We start from the raw sequence: 15,333 nt of genomic DNA, 5'->3' as shown, positions 1-15,333 counted from the left end.
GTAGAACAGAAAATCAGAACTTTAAAAAAACAGAAGGGAATGACAAAGGAAAAAGTAGAAATCAGTGAAGCAGATATAAATAATAAACATGAAATAAAACATTTTAAAACCATAATTGGTTCTTTAAAAAGATTAGTACGCTTCACAAACTACTACTAAGATTGATCAAGAAAAAACAGAATGAAAACACTAATCATCATATAAAGAAATGACATTGAAAGAAAAGTAAACAGATACTATGAATAATTTTACACCAATAAATTTGAAAATTTGGATGAAATAGACAAACCACTTTGAAAATAAAGCTTACTAAAAAAGACCACAAATAAAATAGTAAATCAAAATATATACCTATCCAGTTGAATCTATTACTTGAAATCCCCAAAATATGTCAAGCTTCCATACTTGTAACCATAAATATTCCCTAGCCAAAAGGTTTTAGCATAAACCCTTTTAGGAAAAAAAGAAAAAGAAAGAAAATGTCTCTAAGATTTTGGAAGGACTAGCACATCTTGATTCAAAAAGCAGAGGCGGACCAAAGAAACCTTAATCACAAACTAGTCTCTCTCAAACATAAATCCTTAACAAGATATTAGTAAATATAACTCAGCTATACCTAAAAAGGATTGTATAACACAACCAAGTGAGATTTATCCCAAGAATGAAAGGATGATAAATCAATTTTAAGAAAAACAAATAGTAAGGTATTATAGTATTGATTTTTGAGACTGAGATGTATATAATGTAATTTTTGTAAAGTCTTAAAGTCTCTTTCCAAATCAACTTAAACTATATGAAAACAAGTTAAAAAACCAGGGTGTAAAACCAATTTCAAAATACTCTTACAGTATACTTGCAGTAAGGTCTTAAACCAAAACTTATACTAACAAGTAATCTCAAATTCGGGTCTAACTTAAGTTTGTACTGGTGTTTTATCTCAACAAGCTAAAGTAAAAGATGTTCATTAAAAAAAAAAAAATCTACAAATAATAAATACTGGACAGGGTGTGGAGAAAAGGGAACCCTCCTACTCTGTCAGTGGGAATGTAAATTGATACATCCATTATGAATAACATTATGGAGGTTCCTTAAAAAACTAAAAATAGAGCAATCATATGATCCCAGAATCCTACTGCTGGGCATATTCCTGGAGAAAACCATCATTCAAAAGGACACATGCACCCCAATGTTTGTTTCAGCACTATTTACAGTAGCCGGGACACGGAAGCAACTTAAATGTCCATCAACAGAGGAATGGATAAAGACGATGTGGTACACAAACACAGTAGAATATTACTCAGAAATAAAAAAGAACAAAATAATGCCATTGGCAGCAACATGGATGAACCTAGGAGGCTGCCTAAGTGGTACTAGTGGTAAAGAACCCGCCTACCAATGCAGGAGACATAAGAGACTTGGGTTTGATCCCTGGGTGGGGAAGATCCCCTGGAGGAGGGCATGGCAACCCACTCCAGTATTCTTGTCTGGATAATCACATGGAAAGAGGAAGCTGGAAGGCTACAGCCCATAGGGTTGCACAGAGTTGGACATGACTGAAGTGACTTAGCATGCATGCATGCAAAAATGGACCCTAGAGATTGTCCTGAGTGAAGTAAGTCAGACACAGAAAAACAAGCATCATACAATATCACTTATATGTGGAAAATAAAAAACTTATTTACAAAACAGAAGTAGAATTATTGACATAAGAAACAAATTTATGGTTGCCAGGGGGAAGGGGTAGGGGGAAAAAATATTAGGGGATTGGGACTGATATACACACACTACTACATATAAAATAGATAGCTTATAAGAACCTACTGTATAGTATATTGAACTCTACTCAATACTCTGTGATGGCCTACGTAAGAAAAGAATCCGAAAAAAATAAATAAATAAAGCGTAACTGATGCTATTCCCCAGATGAAGTATTGTATGATTTCTCTTCAGTGCTCTTTCATTTTTTTTTATAAATCCAATGATTTATATGGTATCCTTATAAACAATATTTATAAATTGTTTAATTTCCAGTAAATTACAAAACTATTTTTATGCTATGCACATAGCATTTGCACTCACATTACTAAGAACAATACATCAAATTTTTGTCCAGTATAAGTGAATGACCAAGATATCATCAACTTCTTACTGTACAGACAGAATTTATTACCTGCTAAAGTAATAACAATGCCATACTTAAACCTGTTAACATTAGGTAACAAACATTTTTGTCACTAGAAATATTCTGTGTTTATATTTTAAGCAAATATGTTATGAAATTAATTAAGCTATAAGCTGAATTTCATTGCTTTCAAAAGGGACTACTTGTATAATAAAAAAACTTCATCTCTCTCAAGTTAATTAATTGAATGAAATATCATGTAATCAAATTTTAACATAGTTGCTAACATTTTCCAGTAGGTTATTTCAAATATGAGTCTTCAAACTCTTATTCAAAGTAATAAATTATAGTGAAGATCAATTTAATACTATATCCCATTAAGATTTTGAATGAACTATTAATTCTAACTTTGTAATTAACCAATTGAAGGTTTTATGGCTACATATACTGTTGTTAATCAAGTTTTATTTTCATTATTGGTCATAATAAAGTACTAATACTGTCTCTTAAAATGTTCATAAGCCTAATACATATTTTTTACCTGAAATATTTCTTCAATAATCTTGGGAAAGTCACAGATACTATAAATAAATTTAACTACTTTCCAGTTACCTAAGGAATTTAAAAGCTTAAAAGTTAGGGTAATGTTTCAGTAGACAAATACAATGTTCAATTAAGATACTGCATTCTCACATAATACAAAATTTGGAAAAATCATCTATTTAATACCAGTTAACTTTTTACCCAGCTAATTTTGCTCTATGTAGAAGAAAAAAATGAAGTAATATTTATTTGGAGGAAGAAATAATTGAATAATAAGTTTTTCAGTTGTTTTTGGAGAACATGAATTTATACACATGAGTGCTGATATTATTTTTTCTGATGTTAGAGGATATGGTAGAAAAGAAGATTTATGTCAGGTGTCAAAGCCCTCAAAGAAAACAGATTAATTGGGAGGTCAGAAGCAAAAAGCAACCAGAGAGGCACTGGGTCACACATGTAGGTGGCACATACCTAAAAGCAGAAGAATATAAAAGTGACAACAGGAGCAAGGAGAAAATCAAAGACCTGAAAAAAATAACATAATCACTAGATATTTACTAAATAAACATTTGCTGAATATGTGTTTCAAACAAGTGAATTAAAAATGAGTGGATAAATGTGATAACATCATTTCTGCTTTCTAGTATAACAAAGTATGGGAGATTAACCAAGTATGGGAATATAATGAAGTATGGAAGAAAGAAAGAAAAAAAAGTAAGATTCCCAAAGAAGAATTTAATATTGATTAAGTCAGGGAAACAAGCACATGTCTTTAAAACACAGATTTGAGAGTGGTTACAGGGCAGGAGGAGGAGGGCTCAACAGATTATGAGATGGTTGGATGGCAGCACCAATTCAATGGACATGAATTTGAGCAAACTTTGGGAGATAATGAAGGACAGGGAAGCCTGGCGTGCTGCAGTCCATGTGGTTGCAAAGAATCGGACATAACTTAACGACTGAACAACAGAGAAGTTGAAAGGAGACTGATTATCAGTGCCTAAAATATTCAGTTTTCAATTGGTGTACAAAAAATATTTGTTGGTAAGATTAATGGAATCTAAGAAAAAATGACTATGCAAACACAAAGGCATCACTTTTTGGGAAAACATTTCTTGCTACATATACCCATAACATCCTTTTAAAATATCTAATACTTGTTTAAAACTTTGACTTCCCAAAATAGACTGTGTATTCCCTGATGAAGGAATTATGTTCAACATTTTGCCATTTGTCTCAAAACTTACTATGGTGCTTGGCACATGATAAACATAAACAAAATGTGAATGAGAAAGAAGAAAATAAAGAAGAGAGAAGGTGAGAGAGGGAGGAAAATGAGATGGAGGGAGTAGCAGAGAAAACAGGTTGGATAATGGAGGAAAATTAAGGTTGAAAATAAAGCCATGCTTAAACTGATTCCATGGCAAATCTCTCCAAAGAACATAGATGTAAAACTCATCAAAATACCAATAAATTGAATTCAACACAGTATTAAATTCTATATGTAATTTACTTCAAGTTCACAAGGATGGTTTAACATCTGAAAATTGATTAATGTGATATATCATAGTAATAAGACAATGGATAAAAACCCTATGATCATCTCAGTAGCTATATAAAGAGTATTTAACAAAATTCAATATCCAATTAAGATAAAAACTTTCAACAAAGTAAATATACAGGAAACATATTTCAACATAATAAGGCCAAATATGTAAAGCGCACAGCTAACATCATGTTCAATGATGATTCAGGAACAAGACAGGAATGCCTACCTTTGCCACTTTAATTTAACACAGTACTAGAAGTCTTAACTAGAGTAACTATCTTCCCAGGTGGTGCTAGTGGTAAAGAACTTGTATGTCAGTGCAGGAGACATAAGAGATGTGGGTTTGAGCCCTGGATCAGGAAGGTCCCCTGGAGGAAGGCATGGCAACCCACTCCAGTATTCTTACCTGAAGAATCCCATGGACAGAGGAGCCTGGCAGGTTATAATCCATAGGGTCACAAAGACTCTAACACAACAGAAGCAACTTAGTACTAGTACTAGAGCAAATAATCAAGAAAAAGAAATAAGATATCTAAGTCAGAAAGGAAGAGGTAAAACTCTATTTTCAGATGGCATATTATACTTTGAAAGCCCTAAACACTCCAAAAAATCATTACAAAAAATTCAGTAAAGTTAAGGAGTATAAAATCAATGTACGGATATCAAGTACATTTCTATACACAAATAACAAACTATCAGAAAAAGAAATCAAGCAATACCTTTAAAATTTTATCAAACCAAATGCCTAGAAATAAATTTTATCAAAGTGAGATCTATATACTGAAAACTGTCACTGATGGAAGAACCTGAAGAAGACACAAATGAAAGGAAACATATTCTGTGCTCACAGATTAGCATTAAAATTGTTAAAATATTCATACTCTCAAAATGATCCACAATATCAATGCAATCTCTACCAAAATTCCATCATTTTTCACAGAATTTTGTTTTAATCTAAAATTTGTAGGAAATGCAAAAGACTTCAAATATCCAAAGAAATTGTGAGGAAAAAACAAGAATCAGGAGACATCAAACTTCCTGATTTCAAGCTAAACTAAAAAGTTATAGTCATCAAAGCAGTGTAATACATGCATTAAAAAGGCATATGTACAATGGAACAAAATAGAGAGTACAGAAATAAACTCATGAATATATGGTCACAACAAAATTATGACAAAGTAGCCAAGAATATAAAAAGGAGACAGGATAATGTTTCCAATAAATGGTGTTGGAAATCCTGGGCAGCCATATGCAAAAAGGTGACGTTGTATCCCACTCTTACACCAAATGCAAAGATGAACTCAAAATAAAATACAGACTTGAATACCTGAAACCATAAAACTAGAAGTAAATATAGAGGGTAAACTCCTTGATAGTGGTCTTGACAATGGATTTTTTGGATTTGATGCCAAAAGTAAAGACAACAGATGCAAAAATATGATGATGTAGTTTCCTCTGACTACATCAAATGAAAATATCTATCAACAAAATGACATCAACCTACAGAATGAGATAAATATCTGGAAACCATATATCTGATAAGTAACTAATATCCAAAATGTGTAAAGAAGTTATGCAAGCAAATAGCAAAGAAAAAAAAATCTGATGAAAAAAAAAAAATGGCAGAGGATCTGAACAGCTATTTTTCAAAAGAAAATCAATGGCCAACAGGTACATGAAGAGGTGCTCAACATTATTAATCATCAGGGAAATATAAATCAAAACCATAATGAGATATTATTTTATACTTGTAAAAAAATGGCTATTATCAAAAAGATAAAAAATAACATGTTTTGATGAGGATATAGAGAAAAGGGAACCCTTGTGCACTGTTTGTGGGAATGTAAACTGGTTTAGCCATTATAAAACATACAAAGTTTTCTCAAAAACTTAAAAATATAACTAGCATATGATACAGCAACTCCACTTCTTGGTTACATATCATAAGGAAACATAATCATTACCTCAAAGAGGTATCCACATCCTTATGTGAACTGCAACATTGTTTATAATAACCAAGACACAGAAATAACCTGTCTTTACCAATGAATGAGTGGATAAAGGATGTGGCATATACATATGTCTATAAATACATACAGATATATGTATATATTCAGTTCAGTTCAGTTCAGTCGCTCAGTCGTGTCCAACTCTTTGCGACCCCATGAATCGCAGCACGCCAGGGCTGTCCATCACTAACTCCCAGAGTTCACCCAAACCCACATCCATCGAGTCGGTGATGCCATCCATCCAGCTCATCCTCTGTCATCCCCTTCTCCTCTTGACCCCAATCCATCCCAGCATCAGAGTCTTTTCCAATGAGTCAACTCTTCACATGAGGTGGCCAAAGTATTGGGGTTTCAGCTTTAACATCATTCCTTCCAAAGAACACCCAGGGCTGATCTCCTTCAGAATGGACTGGTTGGATCTCCTTGCAGTCCAAGGGACTCTCAAGAGTCTTCTCCAACACCACAGTTCAAAAGCATCAATTCTTTGGGGCTCAGCCTTCTTCACAGTCCAGCTCTCACATCCATACATGACCACAGGAAAAACCTGTGGTCCTTTGTTGGCAAAGTAATGTCTCTGCTTTTGAATATGCTATCTAGGTTGGTCATAACTTTTCTTCCAAGAAGTAAGTGTCTTTTAATTTCATGGCTGCAGTCACCATCTGCAGTGATTTTGGAGCCCCCAAAAATAAAGTCTGACACTGTTTCCACTGTTTCCCCTCTATTTCCCATGAAGTGATGAGACCAGATTCCATGATCTTCATTTTCTGAATGCTGAGCTTTAAGCCAACCTTTTCACTCTCCTCTTTCACTTTCATCAAGAGGCACATATAAATTGGAATATTATTTGACCATAAAAGAGAAAGAAATCCTGCCATTTACAACATTTGAGAAGGAACTTAGACCATTTTATCACCTAAAGCAAGAGATCTTTCCAATATGCCTAAGAACTATAGTTTTTGCTGAAATCCCTGTAACTTTAGGAGGTTAATTAACCTGGGAAGCGACCCCTTCTGTCTCAAGCCACTTGTTTTATTGGTAGACGAGTCATTAATTTTCTATTCCCCCTGATAGTTCTCTCCTGCTGATCTCCTCTGAACCCATAAATATTTTAATAGTATAAAAGTAATTAATGAAAACCTACTTATTATTTTTTAAAGTATTGAAAGAATGCAGGTGAAAGCAAAGACCCCTTTGACCACAACTTACAAAGTCTTCCTTTTAAAATTTCTGCATCTAAATAAAGATATAAGTAATCCTAATGCCTTTGCTACTCAGCAATATGACTTTTTTCCTTAGAGACTTCTAAGAACTTTTAAACTCATTTTTAAAACTTTAAAAAGAAGCTATAGAAACCTTAACACCTCTCATTTATCCAGTCATTAATCTATTATTTAAAAAATGTTATTTAGTGGCTATTTTGTTTGGGGTCCTTGCAGTACACTGAAGTTACCACAGTGAATAAAAGAGACATGGTATCAGACCTTAGGCACTTACTACTTAAAGGAAGAAGTAGATATAGAATGAGAAATTTATCTGCCTCATAAAATTACCTCAAATTCAAGTTTGCCAGATCTGTACATAGACAGATAAGACTAATACGATTTTCTACCATTATTTATTTTGTTCCTAATTTATCCTACCAGAAATGTCCAAACATGAATGCTGAAAGTAAACTAGCCCAGGTAACATTCTTCAGAGCCAGAGTCAAACAAACATAACCATATATCTTAGTTCATATTGTATAGAATTTTAGTTTTCTTGGGGTCTTGCTGAAGTTAAAATGCCTGCATATTGAAATACATTAATCATATAGTCATATTAATCAAGTAAAACTTGGATTCAGTCAGTTCAGTCACCCAGTTGTGTCTGACTGTTTGTGAACCCATGGACTGCAGCACGCCAGGCCTCCCTGTCCATCACCAACTCCAGGTGTTTACTCAAACTCATGTCCATTGAGTCAGTGATGCCATCTAACCATCTCATCTTCTGTCATCCTCTTCTCCTCCTGCCTTCAATCTTTCCCAGCATCAGGGTCTTTTCCAATTAATCAGTTCGGCACATCAGGTGGCCAAAGTATTGGAGTTTCAGCTTCAGCATTACTCCCTCCAATGAATATTTAGGACTGACTTCCTTTAGGGTTGACTGGCTGGATCTCTTTGCACTCCAAGGAACTCTCAAGAGTCTTCTCCAACATCACAGTTCAAAAGCATCAATTCTTTGGCACTCAGATTTCTTTATAGTCCAACTCTCACATTCATACATGACTACTGGAAAAACCATAGCCTTGACTAGATGAACCTTTGTTAGCAGAGTATGTCTTTGCTTTTTAACATGCTGTCTAGGTTGGTCATAGCTTTTCTTCCAAGGAGCAAGCATCTTTTAAGTTCATGGCTGCAGTCACCATCTGCAGTGATTTTGGAGCCCCCCAAAATAAGGACTCTTACTGTTCCCATTGTTTCCCCATCTATTTGCCATGAAGTGATAGGACCAGATGCCATGATCTTCGTGTTTTGAATGCTGAGTTTTAAGCCAACATTTTAACTCTCCTCTTTCACTTTCACCAAAAGGCTCTTTAGTTCTTCTTCACTTTCTGCCATAAGGGTGGTGTCATCTGCATATCTGAGGTTTTTGGTACTTCTCCTGGCAATCTTGATTCCAGCTTGTGTTTCATCAAGCCTGGCATTTCACATGATGTACTTTGCATACAAGTTAAATAAGCAGGGTGACAATATATAGCCTTGACGTACTCCTTTCCCTATTTGGAGCCAGTCTGTTGTTCCATGTCCAGTTCTCACTGTTGCTTCTTGATCTGCATACAGATTTCTCAGGAGGCAGGTCAGGTGGTCTGGAATTCACATGTCTTGAAGAACTTTCCACAGTTTGTAGCAATCCACACAGTCAAAGGCTTTGATGTAGTTAATAAAGCAAAAGCCGATGTTTTTCTGGAACTCTCTTTCTTTTTCAATGATCCAATGGATGTCCACAATTTGATTTCTGGTTCCTCTGCCTTTTCTAAATCTAGCTTGAACATCTGGAATTTCACAGTTCACGTGCTCTTGGAAGCCTCTCTTGGAGAAGTTTAGCATTACTTTGCTAGCATGTGAGATGAGTGCAATTGGGCAGTAGTCTAAACATTCTTTGGCATTGCCTTTACTTGGGATTGGAATGAAAACTGACATTTTCCAGTCCTGTGGCCACTGCTGAGTTTTCCAAACTTTCTGGCAAATTGAGTGCAGCACTTTCACAGCATCATCTTTTAGGATTTGAAATAGCTTAGCTGGAATTCCATCAGCTCCACTAGCTTTCTTCATAGTGGTACTTCCTAAGGCCCACTTGACTTCGCATTCCAGGATGTCTGGTTCTGGTTGGGTGATCACGTCATCGTGGTTATCTGGGTCATGAAGATCTTCTTGTATAGTTCTTCTGTGTATTCTTGCCACCTCTTCTTAATATCTTCTGCTTCTGTTAGGTCCATACCATTTCTGTTCTTTATTGTGCCCATCTTTTTCCATTTTCAGGTGGAAACTTGGATTACCTAGACCATTTATCCACTGTGATCACTGACATATATAGTATGCATGCATATTTCCAGATATATGAAATTTACAAACTTTCAAGGGAATCAGTTATACTATTAAACAGATATTAGTTTCCAAATTGAATGGAAACATATTTTCCTATGACTTCTGTCCATTTTCCCATTAAATTATTTGAAGTCATATAAAATAAACCTACTTTTCTTCTATTAATATTCTTCAGACTCTTACACATGGCAGGGAGCAATATCACATGACTATGTTCATGTTTTGGCATAGCCAGGGCTGACTGAGCAAATACTACTGGCATCTTGGGTTTAAAGTTGTATGAATGGCAAACAGATCTTGAAAGTTAAAGACAGAGGCATCTCCTCTGGAGACATTCATTTATTTTTCAAAAGGCAATAGATCCAGGGGTCTTCACCATTTCTCCAGAGATGATTTACATTGTTTATATTACAGAGCAAAGTTCTATATTCATCTCTGTCCCCCATTCTTCCCTCCCTTTCTCTCCATCCTCTGAGAGATGAGGAGGAATAACTATGTCACCAGCCTCTAAATAAGCCAAGAGATCCATAATTTAGGAGTTTCTGTCCCTACTGTATGTGCAGGTGACATATTCCTTCATTATATTACCATATAGGGGGATGAGAAATAAACTGATTAAAGTGTTGCATGAGTAATTAAAATATTATCTGAGGCAGAAACCTCTTACTTTTCATGCCAGAATAAAATAAATGCATTTATAACCATTTATCAAAAGATAGCTATTATTAACATAGCTATTATTAAGACTTCTCTTCTTCAGACCTCATATCTTGAGATTCTTCAAGCTAATTATCAATCCCCTCAGCACATTAATAATATTTCACTATTAGCATGTCAATTTGCTACTGTCTTCATAAAATAGGCCCCTTGAATAAAGTAATAACTAAGACATAGGAAATTATATTTCAATCTTCTTAATCCAACTTTACATGTTTGTATTAGCATATGGAAAAGGATACAATGCAAAGAAGATCTTTCTCTGTGTCTTTTGTTGATGAGACATGACAATAGTCTTCCTTAGACTACCTAAATTCACTTGAAAAGCTGTTTCCAGCCTTCTCCAAGCCTGACTTAGATATTCTTTGGCAGTCTTGGAATCCTGCCCATAGACTACTGGAAGAGGTACACAGCATTTTGAGTAACAGTAGTGTCTCAGAACATGAAAGCAGGTTTCAACATCTGCTTTCAAGTCATCTTCAGATATAATCACACAAAATAAACTTAATTATGAATTAAACTTTTAAATCAAGTTATCCATTTGCGCAAAGTGAATTCTGAAGGCTACAATAAATGTTATGGGAGGTGGGCACATAAGGAGAATAAAGTCAAAGTTTGCCCAAAATCTTAGAGTATGTGATATAAGTTTGGATCTAGAGTCTCAAAAGCTAAGAGTTTAGACAGAGCACACTATCAAAATGTTAGGCCAACTAATACATGTAATAATCATTTCTGAGCATAAACTTATTTGCTGGGAACATTTTTATATCTCCTAGAAACATTCTGGGATATTTCCTGGTCTGACACATCAGGTGTAATCTCTTAAACATTTACAGCTCTGAAGGAGACAATTTACTAAATAGTCATGTATTGTCCTCAGTAAAGAAACATTTGAGTAAGTAGAAAGCCATCTTTCTAAAATAAATTTTCTGTTAGAAAAAAATTGTGCCCACTTCTTACATGATCTTTTACTTACCTCACCAATTTGATTTCCCTATTTTCCTTTAAAAGATGCCTACTATGTGCTACAAACAACCTAACCTACACACTTTCAGGGATATGATATGACCTTTTAAAAAGAAATCATAACCTAGGTCTCCTGTTTTAACCACTGTCCCAGTCAATTTGAAATGCTAAAGCTAACCCTTTTTCCTTAACAATAATTATCAACAAAAATTAATTCATATAATTACTATAAGTGGATCACATGTTTTACCTATCAACAAAGATACTCAAAGCAATACATCTTCGCTCTTCATCCCCAAATTTCCCAACCTCGCCAGACTGGTTTTTCTTCTAAACAGAGGGAGCAATTTCATTATTTTAACTGGTAATGTCATTCCTCTCAGACCTGCCTCTATTCATTTCTATTCTGGTATTCTCTTTTAGAATTTTGCTTTTGGAATTGAACAGCTTTCAAAAAGAGAAAGCTGGTGTCTAAAAAAATGGGCTCCTCTCTTTAATGCCTTGGTTGACAGGGTACACAAGTACTCCAGAAGTTTACCTAGCTAATGAACTGCTCCTTGAACTTGGCAACAGTCTACACTTTCAAATGCCAGAAACTCCCAAGGAGCTTTGGATTTCAGCTAATTTCAGCTACAAATGATTCCTACAGTGTGTTTCTTCCATTAATTATGCTTAAGAACAAGTTCATTGTCAGCATGGATTTTAAAATAACCTTTTTCCAAAGGTTTCTTGTTGCATTAGAGCCCCTTTGCACTCCTCTGTCACTGAAACCCCGTGGTACTCACTCCAGGGAGACGCTCAGCGTTGATGTGTGTCTCCTGTCCTCCGTGGCAGTTGATCCATGTACTGAAGTGACAACGTGACATAGGAATCCCATCCTTTCTAAGAACAGTCCTGCTTGATGTCTTTTTATTTTTCAAGAGGAGGTACTGTGAAGGAAAAATATTGGATGAGATAATTATTAGCATTATCATTTTCATGATTGCTATTATCAATCTCTGAACATTAATCCCTATGTGTTTTCCTGAGATTACACCCCTTACCAACCACTCCAACAAAACCAACCAACCCAAAACAGTGGCTGAGCACCCACGTCAGCACTTTTAATATAGCTCAAATTAGTTTAGCTCTAGCTCAAAAAACACTTCATTGTTTCAGGTTGTTAACCACAGTCTTATAAAATGAAGCATGTTTACTGTCATTTCGCAAAAGTCATTTTTTCCTTTAGTATTTTGGCACTGAAGAATTTCAAAGATATCTGTGTGGGGCTGTTATCGTGCACCAGCCAAAGCTGTCAGGCCTCATTACCTCCAAGACAAAAATTACAGACTAATGCATTAAACGCATGACTAGCAACACGCCGGGCACCCTCTCCGTTCTGCGGTAATGGGATGACACCCGCCGCCCGCAAGCTGAACTGCAGCCGGTTCCCCTCCCCCTTTGCATCGCACTGCACAGAAGTGGAGAGATGATAAACACCCAAGTCAAAATCGAATTGCTGGATTTACTGCCGGCAGGACCCAGCAGCGCCGCTGTTCCTGTGAATGCAGTGCATTCATTTTCACAAACCCCATTTCAAGGAGTCTGTCATGAAGCAAACACACTTCTTATCTGCCTGAATATTAGCATAGCAGCTCCTGGCCCCCATTTATCTCTTCTACAAAGGGAAGAAGAAGTCAATTTGAGGGGTTTGTTCTGATTCTATAAAATAAATTGCTTTTAGTGATTATAGAATGATGTCATCCTGGCTGATGTGGGTTGATTTTTTTGCAACTATTTTTAATCTTCTAGTCACTTTTTAAACATGCACTTTTGTTTCTCTGTGAGGTTTATATCTCAGACGTTACAGGTAAGTCCTGGAACACATCGGGCATCTCCAAAACAGACTGATGAGGTGACATTTTAAAACCCAACACGCTGATGGTGACAGTGAAGTGTCCCTCCTCCTGCTTATGCATCTATCATATACACTGGGCCAAAAAAAAAAAAAACTCAGTTATTTCTTCCTGCCCAAATTTAAGCTATAAACTCTAGCCTCACTGCCCTAAATCATTAATGTTTATGGTGGACACCTGTGACCAAAAAGAAATGATGGAGCTTAAATGTACAGCAGATAAATACATTGGTCTGTCTGTGTATGGTGCAGAGAGAATAAGAGCTTTGTCCTGAGATGGAAGGAGTAATTTTCCTGCCTTAACTAGGCAGATGCCTGAGCAAACCACTCAGATTTCCAATCCGGAAATTTTTTAAATTGTCAAACTGTAGAAAACTTGCATGAAAGCTTAGATCATTTGAGAAAATAAAACAAAAGAGGAAGAACGTAAGCTTTGCTGTGAGACTGACCTGGTATGAATAAAGGCTCTACTATTTAAGCAATTGGGTGGCCTTGGGCAAGTTTCCTAATCTCAGTTTCCCCTTATGTAAAATGAGGAAAAACAATGCCTATTTTATAGGGTTGTTGGGAGGAGTAAGAACTATAAAGTATGAAGTTCACAGCAGGGAATTAGAACACAGCACGGTACATTAGAAAAATTCAGTGGGTGTTAGAGGTTATTATTATTTAACTGCAAATATGTTTTTAATTTATCTATTGAATATTTTCATTTGCTAAAATGTTATGAGTTTTATAGTCATAGAATAAGTATCTCAGCTATTCCACCTACTTGCAGCAATGTTTTCTAGGATTACTATCTCCCTCCTTCTCTTTTAATGTTGATCAATTACATTAAGTGCCTACTCAGCTGTGAACATCTTCCAAGTCATAACTGTGAGTCTTTGGGTGAGCACGATATTGGCTCACATGGACATGTGGGCATAAGTCTCACCCTTCCTTCACTACCCTTCACTTCCCCTAAGTTGTGAATTGATCAGAATTCAAACACAATACTGTCCCCTCATTTTCCACTTCAGTATTTCATTTCTGTTATCCTAACACAATACACATTAGTGGCTTTAGAGTGTAATTTAACCTAATGCTTTTTTTTTCCCCCCCTTAATTGATCACCCGTGATGACCAGTGCATTATATGTTAGGTCCTGGAATAAATCATTAGATCATAGTCTCTTCCTTCTAGGAGAGTTCAGTGCAGAAGGGTGAAGTAAAATGCCCAAATAACTGAAATAGAAGATTTCAATTATTAAATGAGATAGCATTTAAGAAAAATAAAAATCCTACAGAATTATTATACACTAAGAGAACTAGAAACAACTTCTATGAGATGGCATTTGGCACAAGCCTTGATATATGCTTAAGCTCTTTTTAAATTAGAAAAAATGGGATGGGTTTGGGAGGTAAAATAGACACAAAAATAAAAGACAATTCGGGTAGATGAAACTTTTGTATAGGCACTAGTAGATGTAAATCACATTGCTGTTTTGTTGAGTCACTAAATCATGTTTGACTTGTTGTGACCCCATGGACTGCAGCACACCAGGCTCCTCTGTCCTCTGCTATCTCCTGGAGCTTGCTCAAATTCACATTCTTTGTGTCACACTGAAGAGGATTTTAACTGCTTAAGTAAAATTTGGTTCTGAAATTGTAGGCAACGTTAAACACTAGAAGTGTTTGAACAGAAATAAAAAATATTTTCGCTTTCAAAAGAAATCTAGTAGCAATGTGAAAATAATATCATAATGGAGACTGATGAGATATTAGGACATCAATAGAATCCTACTTCAAGAAATAACTAACAAGAGCCTGAACCTTAAGCTCCGCATTGGTAAGAAGATTCTTTACAACTAGCGCCACCTGGGAAGCCCAATGTGGTATTACACTCCTGGTAAAACACCTATTACAGAAATTTGTTCATTTAAAGGTGGATAAGTTCATTCTAAAGGACATCAG

The sequence above is a fragment of the Bison bison genome, unplaced genomic scaffold (assembly GCF_000754665.1).
Source record: "Bison bison bison isolate TAMUID 2011002044 unplaced genomic scaffold, Bison_UMD1.0 scf7180017864051, whole genome shotgun sequence".
In the NCBI taxonomy this organism is placed as follows: domain Eukaryota; kingdom Metazoa; phylum Chordata; class Mammalia; order Artiodactyla; family Bovidae; genus Bison; species Bison bison.
The sequence above is the reverse complement of the archived record's forward strand: the minus strand, read 5'-3'. Positions refer to the sequence as shown.